Raw genomic sequence first — 7,605 nt, 5'->3', positions numbered from 1 at the left:
AGAAGGCAATTGTATCCCTTTTGGTCACTTACTTAAGGAGATAGTCATAATTGCTCTTTGCTTCTCGTCCACATTCTCCTCTTTATGGAGAATGGATTTGGCTCTTGGAAATGAACGGATGCAGGGTCTTATATCTGACATCAGCTCCTGCCCAGAGCGCTATCCCATCATTCTCCTCTGTGTCTCCCTAAGCTTAATCCCCCAATGCAGTACAGACCCACAGGGAAATTAACCCCTTTTGGTTGCAAATTATAGACCTTGAGGGGAAAATTGAAGGGAAACTAAAGGAGAATCTTGTGATTAATAAAAGTACAACTTATATTTTCTATGTATGGGAAGCCATGAAGGCCGACCTTAGAGGAATATATATAACAGAAATCTCAGCAGCTGAATCCCGGACTAAGCAGCAGGATCCATTGGTGTTTCAGGAATTGGGAGATGCAGAGAGTGCGATGATTACAGATCCAACGCCGGCTGCGCAAAACAGGCTGAAAGCAGCTCAGGACCTGCTGAATCAGGGAACATTGCTGCTGCAGGAAGGAAGAAGATGTTTCACAAGATGCACTATTGTGAAGAGGGGGATAAAGCAGGTCACTTATATCTGTGATTGCTGACATCCAGAGGGACTCCGCCTTTATATCCAGTCTGCAGACTAGGGAGGGTAATGTAGTACAGTCCACAGTGGACATACTGAAAGTGTTGGAGGAATACTATGTAAAGCTGTATACTTCTCAGGTTCAACCCTCAGAAGAACAGACCCAGACCTTCCTAGATAAAGCTCAGCTTCTGGTCCTTTCCTTAACCCCTTAAGGACCCTGGGATTTTCCGTTTTTGCATTTTCGTTTTTTGCTCCCCTTGCTCCCAGAGCAATAGCGTTTTTATTTTTTGGTCAATATGGCAGTGTGAGGGCTTATTTTTTGCGGGACGAGTTGTACTTTTGAACGACATTACTGGTTTTACCATATCGTGTACGGGAAAACGGGAAAAAAATTCCAAGTGTGGTGAAATTGCAAAAAAAGTGCAATACCACAGATGTTGTTTTTTTAAAAAAATTTTTACCACGTTCACTGAATGCTAAAACTGACCAGCCATTATTATTCTCCAGGTCATTACAAGTTCGTAGATACCAAACATGTACAGTGGTGGCCAAAAGTATTGGCACCCCTGCAATTTTGTCAGATAATACTCAGTTTCTTCCTGAAAATGATTGCAATCACAAATTCTTTGGTATTATTATCTTCATTTAATTTGCTTGCAAGGAAAAAACACAAAAGAGAATGAAGCAAAAATCAAATCATTGATCATTTCACACAAAACTCCAAAAATGGGCCAGACAAAAGTATTGGCACCGTCAGCCTAATACTTGGTAGCACAACCTTTAACCAAAATAACTGCGAACAACTGCTTCCGGTAACCATCAATGAGTTTCTTACAATGCTCTGCTGGAATTGTAGACCATTCTTCTTTGGCAAACTGCTCCAGGTCCCTGATATTTGAAGGGTGCCTTCTCCAAACTGCCATTTTGAGATCTCTCCAAAGGTGTTCTATGGGATTCAGGTCTGAACTCATTGCTGGCCACCTTAGAAGTCTCCAGTGCTTTCTCTCAAACCATTTTATAGTGCTTTTGGAAGTGTGTTTTGGGTCATTGTCCTGCTGGAAGACCCATGACCTCTGACGGAGACCCAGCTTTCTCACACTGACTGTAGGGACCGTGTTCTTTTCTTTGAATGCCTCTTTTTTTCCTGTACACTCTATGTTGATGCTTTTTCCCAAAAAGCTCTACTTTTGTCTCATCTGACCAGAGAACATTCTTCCAAAACGTTTTAGGCTTTCTCAGGTAAGTTTTGGCAAACTCCAGCCTGGCTTTTTTATGTCTCAGGGTAAGAAGTGGGGTCTTCCTGGGTATCCTACCATACAGTCCCTTTTCATTCAGACGCCGACGGATAGTACGGGTTGACACTATTGTACCCTCGGACTGCAGGGCAGTTTGAACTTGTTTGGATGTTAGTCGAGGTTCTTTATCCACCATCTGCACAATCTTGCGTTGAAATCTCTCGTCAATTTTTCTTTTCCGTCTACATCTAGGGAGGTTAGCCACAGTGCCATGGGCTTTAAACTTCTTGATGACACTGCGCAAGGAAGACACAGGAACATTCAGGTCTTTGGAGATGGACTTGTAGCCTTGATATTGCTCATGCTTCCTCACAATTTGGTTTCTCAAGTCCTCAGACAGTTCTTTGGTCTTCTTTCTTTTCTCCATGCTCAATGTGGTACACACAAGGACACAGGACAGAGGTTGAGTCAACTTTAATCCATGTTAACTGGCGGCAAGTGTGATTTAGTTATTGCCAACACCTGTTAGGTGCCACAGGTAAGTTACAGGTGCTGTTAATTACACGAATTAGAGAAGCATCACATGATTTTTCAAACAGTGCCAATACTTTTGTCCACCCCCTTTTTTAGGTTTGGTGTGGAGTTATATCCAATTTGGCTTTAGGACAATTCTTTTTGTGTTTTTTAATTGAAGACAAATTAAATGAAGATAATAATACCAAAGAATTTGTGATTGCAATCATTTTCAGGAAGAAACTGAGTATTATCTGACAGAATTGTAGGGGTGCCAATACTTTTGGCCACCACTGTATAGGTTCTTTTTATTTAAGTGGTGAAAAAAAAAATCCAAAGTTTGCTTTAAAAAAAAAAAAAAAAAAAGCGCCATTTTCCAAGACCTGTAGCGTCTCCATTTTTCATGATCTGGGGCTGAGTGAGGGCTTATTTTTGTGCACCAAGCTGAAGTTTTTATTGATACCATTTTGGGGTAGATCCGATGTTTTGATCGCCCGTTATTGCATTTTATTGTGACCAAAAAAAGCAATTCTGGCGTTTAGAATTTTTTTCTCGTTATGCTGTTTACCGATCAGATTAATCCTTTTTTTATATTGATAGATCGGGCGATTCTGAACGCGGCGATACCAAATATGTGTATGTGTTTTTTTTTAATTCTTTTATTTTGAATGGGGCGAAAGGGGGGTGATTTAAACTTTTATATTTTTTTTTTACACTTTTTGCTTGCTTCTATAGTCTCCATAGGAGACTAGAAGCAGCAACAGTCTGATCGCCTCAGACCGAGGGTTGTCATGCCCACCCATCAGTGATCTGCGATCACATGACGGGGTCACCGATGGGCGGGGTAAGCGACGCGCTTCCGACACGGCGCGGTTAAATGCCGCTGTCAGAGATTGACAGCAGCATTTAACATGTTAACAGCTGCCGGTGGATCGCGATTCCACCCGCGGCTGTTGCGGGCACATGTCAGCTGTTTAAATCAGCTGACATGTGCCCGGTTTAGTGTGGGCTCAGCGCTGGAGCCCGCGCTGAACAGTGGGTGAAAGCCTGGTGCGTACTATTACGCCCCAGGCTGTAAAGGGGTTAAACTCTCAGAAGTTATTAGATGAATCGCTTGATATAGAAGAGCTAGAATGGGCACTGAGCTCAATGGCCAACGATAAAGTACCGGGAATGGACGGTCTTCCAGTAGAAGTATATGAGATATAAGGAAGTATTACTACCAGTGTTATTGGAGGTATACAATTCGAAGGAGGATCATAGCCACATCCATGCACAAAGCCATAATTACAGTGTTACCTAAACAAGGCAAGGCCCACAGCTTGCTGGCATCCTATAGACTCATCTCTCTTTTAACAGTAGACGTCAAATTTCTTGCTAACAGACTCTCAAAAGTAAGCTCAATAATACATCCCGATCAGTCTGGGTTTATGCCAAATAAGTCCACAGCGATCAATCTCAGAAGGCTTTATATTAATAAACAAGCAAGGGCTGATAATATTGGTCAGAGGGTGATCCTGTCTTTGGACACAGCTAAGGCCTTTGACAGTGTAGAATGGCCATATTTGTGAGCTACATTGCGGCAGATTGGCTTTGGTGACAAATTTATATAATGGGTGCAATTGCTTTATTCGGACTCAAAGGCCAAAATAAGAGCGAATGGCTCTATGGCTAATCGATTTTTGTTGCACAGAGGTACAAGACAAGGGTGCCCCCTGTCTCTCTTATTGTTTTCAATAGCAACTGAACCTCTTGTGGCAGTAATTAGTAAAATGTCTGAGATAAATGGATTTAAATATGGGACCAAGGAAGAGAAGGTGGCATTGTTTGCCTTTGATTTACGATTATTCCTTGGGTATGCTCGGGGGTCTCTGGAGAGCATGATGGCGACTATCTCTAGCTGACTTATTCCTTCCAAAGACCATACTAAGGACTAGGTAGCACTTATTACGGGTGGAGAAATGGCCATTCGGGCAAACAGGAAAATTCAAAATAATGGGGATAATCACCATAATTACAATAAAACGGCGAGGTTCCAGCAGACTGACTGACCCGACTGTTAGGCCACGGCTCCATTGTCAGTATTTGGTCAGTATTTTTCCTCAGGAGTAGGAGCCAAAACCAGGTGAGGAACAATCAGAGAAAAGATATAATAGAAACAAGTCACCAATTCTGCATTTATCACCCACTTTTTGGCTCCCACTCCTGAGAAAAAATACTGACCACATACTAATAGTGGGGCGGTGGCCTTAAATGCAAACCCAGCAAGAAGTAAGAATGAAGTCGCAGCAAAACACTGAGCTGCAACAAAACACCTTAAAATTTGTGACAGAGATTGATTAGTTCTTTCTGTCTGACCATTGGTTTCAGGGTGGTAGGCACAGGAAAATAAATGAATTCCCAGTTTATTACAAAAAGCTCTGCAGAATTTGGAGACAAATTGCACTCTCCTATCAAACACAATGTTAAGAGGGATCCCATGTAGCCTTACTTTATGAGAAATAAAAAACCTGGAGAATGTCTCTGCATTAGGTAATCCTCTGACAAAGGAACAAAATGAGCCCATTTAATGAATCGGTCAACAGCCACCCAAAGACAGTCTTCCCACCAGACAGAGGCAAATCCGTGATGAAATCCATGGACAGATGAGCTCACTGTCTTTCTGGAATTGCAATGGAGCCAATACTCCAACCGGACAGTTTTGACAGACTTTAGCGTGTGCGCAAACTTCACAGGGAGATACAAAATCTTTAATATAATTATTCATAGATGGCCACCAAAAATGCCTAGTAATAGCTTTCTGCATAGCTGTGAACCGCGGATGACCACTCATGATTAAATCATGAAACGCCTGCAACAGAAGCAATCTTAAGGCCCCGTCACACTAAGCGACGCTACAGCGATCCCGACAACGATACGACCTGTCAGGGATCGTTGCTGCGTCGCTATGTGGTCACTGGTGAGATGTCAAACAGTCAGATCTTCCCAACAATGCAGCAACGATGCGACGACCCGTAACGATCTGTATAACGATGCACGCCAATGTGTTTCTGTGTCTGGGTCGTTAACAAGGTCGTTGGTAAGGTGTCAAACACACCGATGCATGCTACCCAGCAGGGCTTCAACGATCAAAGAAATGTCCAGACCATTCCGACACGACCAGCGATCTCACAGCAGGGGCCTGGTCGCTGCTAAGTGTCAGACGTAGCGAGATCGCTACTGAGGTCGCTGTTGCGTCACAAAACTTGTGACTCAGCAGCGATCTCGCTAGCGACCTCGCTTAGTGTGACGGGGGCTTTAGGTACCCAAATACAAATAATTTGGACCTAGGCGTGGCGAAAGGAGCAAACGATTGGACTTTACGGATCTCCGCTTCAACCTCCAAGGATATCATTGAAACCACAATGCCCTCAGGGAGAATGGAGGTTTTGGAGGAGAAACAGAACTAAAACTGCTTGGACCCCAGCCTGAAAGTGATAGAGAAATTGAATCTAGAGAAAAATAAGGACCCTCTGGCCTGTCTAGAAGTTAGCCATTTAGATCATTCAATAAACGCTAAATTCTTCTGGTCAGTGACCACAGTGATTTGATGAACTTCTCCCTCCAGAAAATGTCTTCAAACCTTAAAGGCTAATTTAACAACGAGTAACTCACAATTTCCAACAGCATAATTTCTTTCAGCAGATGAAAATTTTCTTGATAAAAAACCACATGGCTGCAAATTGGTCAGGGTCTTGGAATATTGACATAAAACGGCCCCTACCCCGACCTCCGAAACATCCACCTCCACAATGAATGGTTCTTGGAGATGGGGTTGGATTAGAACAGGAGCAGACATAAAACACTTCTTCAATTTTTCAAAAGCCCTCAAAGCATCCGGTGGCCAAACCTGGATATCTGCCTCCTTACGTGTGAGGTCAGTAATCTGAGAAAAAAAACCTAAAGAATTTCCTATAATAGTTGGCGAATCCTACAAAATGTTGCAACACTTTCAGGTCACTAGGTTGGACCCAATCTATTATGGCTTTCACCTTCCCAGGATCCATCGTAAACCGATCAGCCGATAAAATTAACCCCAAGAATGAAACTTCCTGAACAGAAAAAAAAACATTTCTCAATTGTAACAAAGAAAGAATTCTCCCTCAACCTTTCTAATACAACACGGACATGTTCCTGGTGAGAATCCAAATCAGGAGAGAAAATTCTATATAATCAAGATAAATCACAAGAAATCTCCCAATGTAATCAGAGAAATATCATTCAGAAAGTTGTAAAATCCTGTTGGTGCATTGGAGAATCCGAATGGTAGAACGAGATTATCGAATAAAACCTCTGCTCCATACACCTCGTACACACGCGGCTCCGCTCCGTACACCTCGTACACACACGGCTCCGCTCCGTACACGCGGCTCCTCTCCGTACACCTTGTGCACACACGGATCTGTTCCATTCACCTCGTATACACACGGCTCCGCTCCGCACACCTCGTTCACACGCGACTCCGCTCCGCACACCTCGTACACACACGGCTCCGCTCCGCACACCTCGTACACACACGGCTCCGCTCCGCACACCTCGTACACACGCGGCTCTGCTCCGTACACCTCGTACACACGCGGCTCCGCTCCGTACACCTCGTACACACACGGCTCCGCTCCGTACACGCGGCTCCTCTCCGTACACCTTGTGCACACACGGATCTGTTCCATTCACCTCGTATACACACGGCTCCGCTCCGCACACCTCGTTCACACGCGGCTCCGCTCCGCACACCTCGTACACACACGGCTCCGCTCCGCACACCTCGTACACACACGGCTCCGCTCCGCACACATCGTGCAAACACGGATCTGTTCCGTTCACCTAGTACACACACGGCTCCGCTCCGCACACCTCGAACACACACGGCTCTGCTCCGTACACCTCGTACACACACGGTTCCACTCCGTACACCTCGCACAAACGTGGCTTCGATCCGTACACCTCGTACACACGCGGCTCCGCTTCGTACGCTTCTTACACACGCGGCTCCGCTCCGTACGCCTCGCACATACACGGCTCCGCTCCGTACGCCTCATACACACGGCTCCGCTCCGTACGCCTCGTACACACACGGCTCCGCTCCGTACGCCTCGTACACACGCGGCTCCGCTCTGTACGCCTCGTACACGCGCGGCTCCGCTCCGTACACCTCGTACACACGCGGCTCTGCTCCGTACACCTCGTACACACACGGCTCTACTACATCCACACTGTAAA

The sequence above is a fragment of the Phyllobates terribilis genome, unplaced genomic scaffold (genome assembly GCF_046119375.1).
Source record: "Phyllobates terribilis strain yellow unplaced genomic scaffold, ASM4611937v1 Scaffold_17__1_contigs__length_24005725, whole genome shotgun sequence".
In the NCBI taxonomy this organism is placed as follows: domain Eukaryota; kingdom Metazoa; phylum Chordata; class Amphibia; order Anura; family Dendrobatidae; genus Phyllobates; species Phyllobates terribilis.
Note: the sequence above shows the minus strand (reverse complement) of the source record.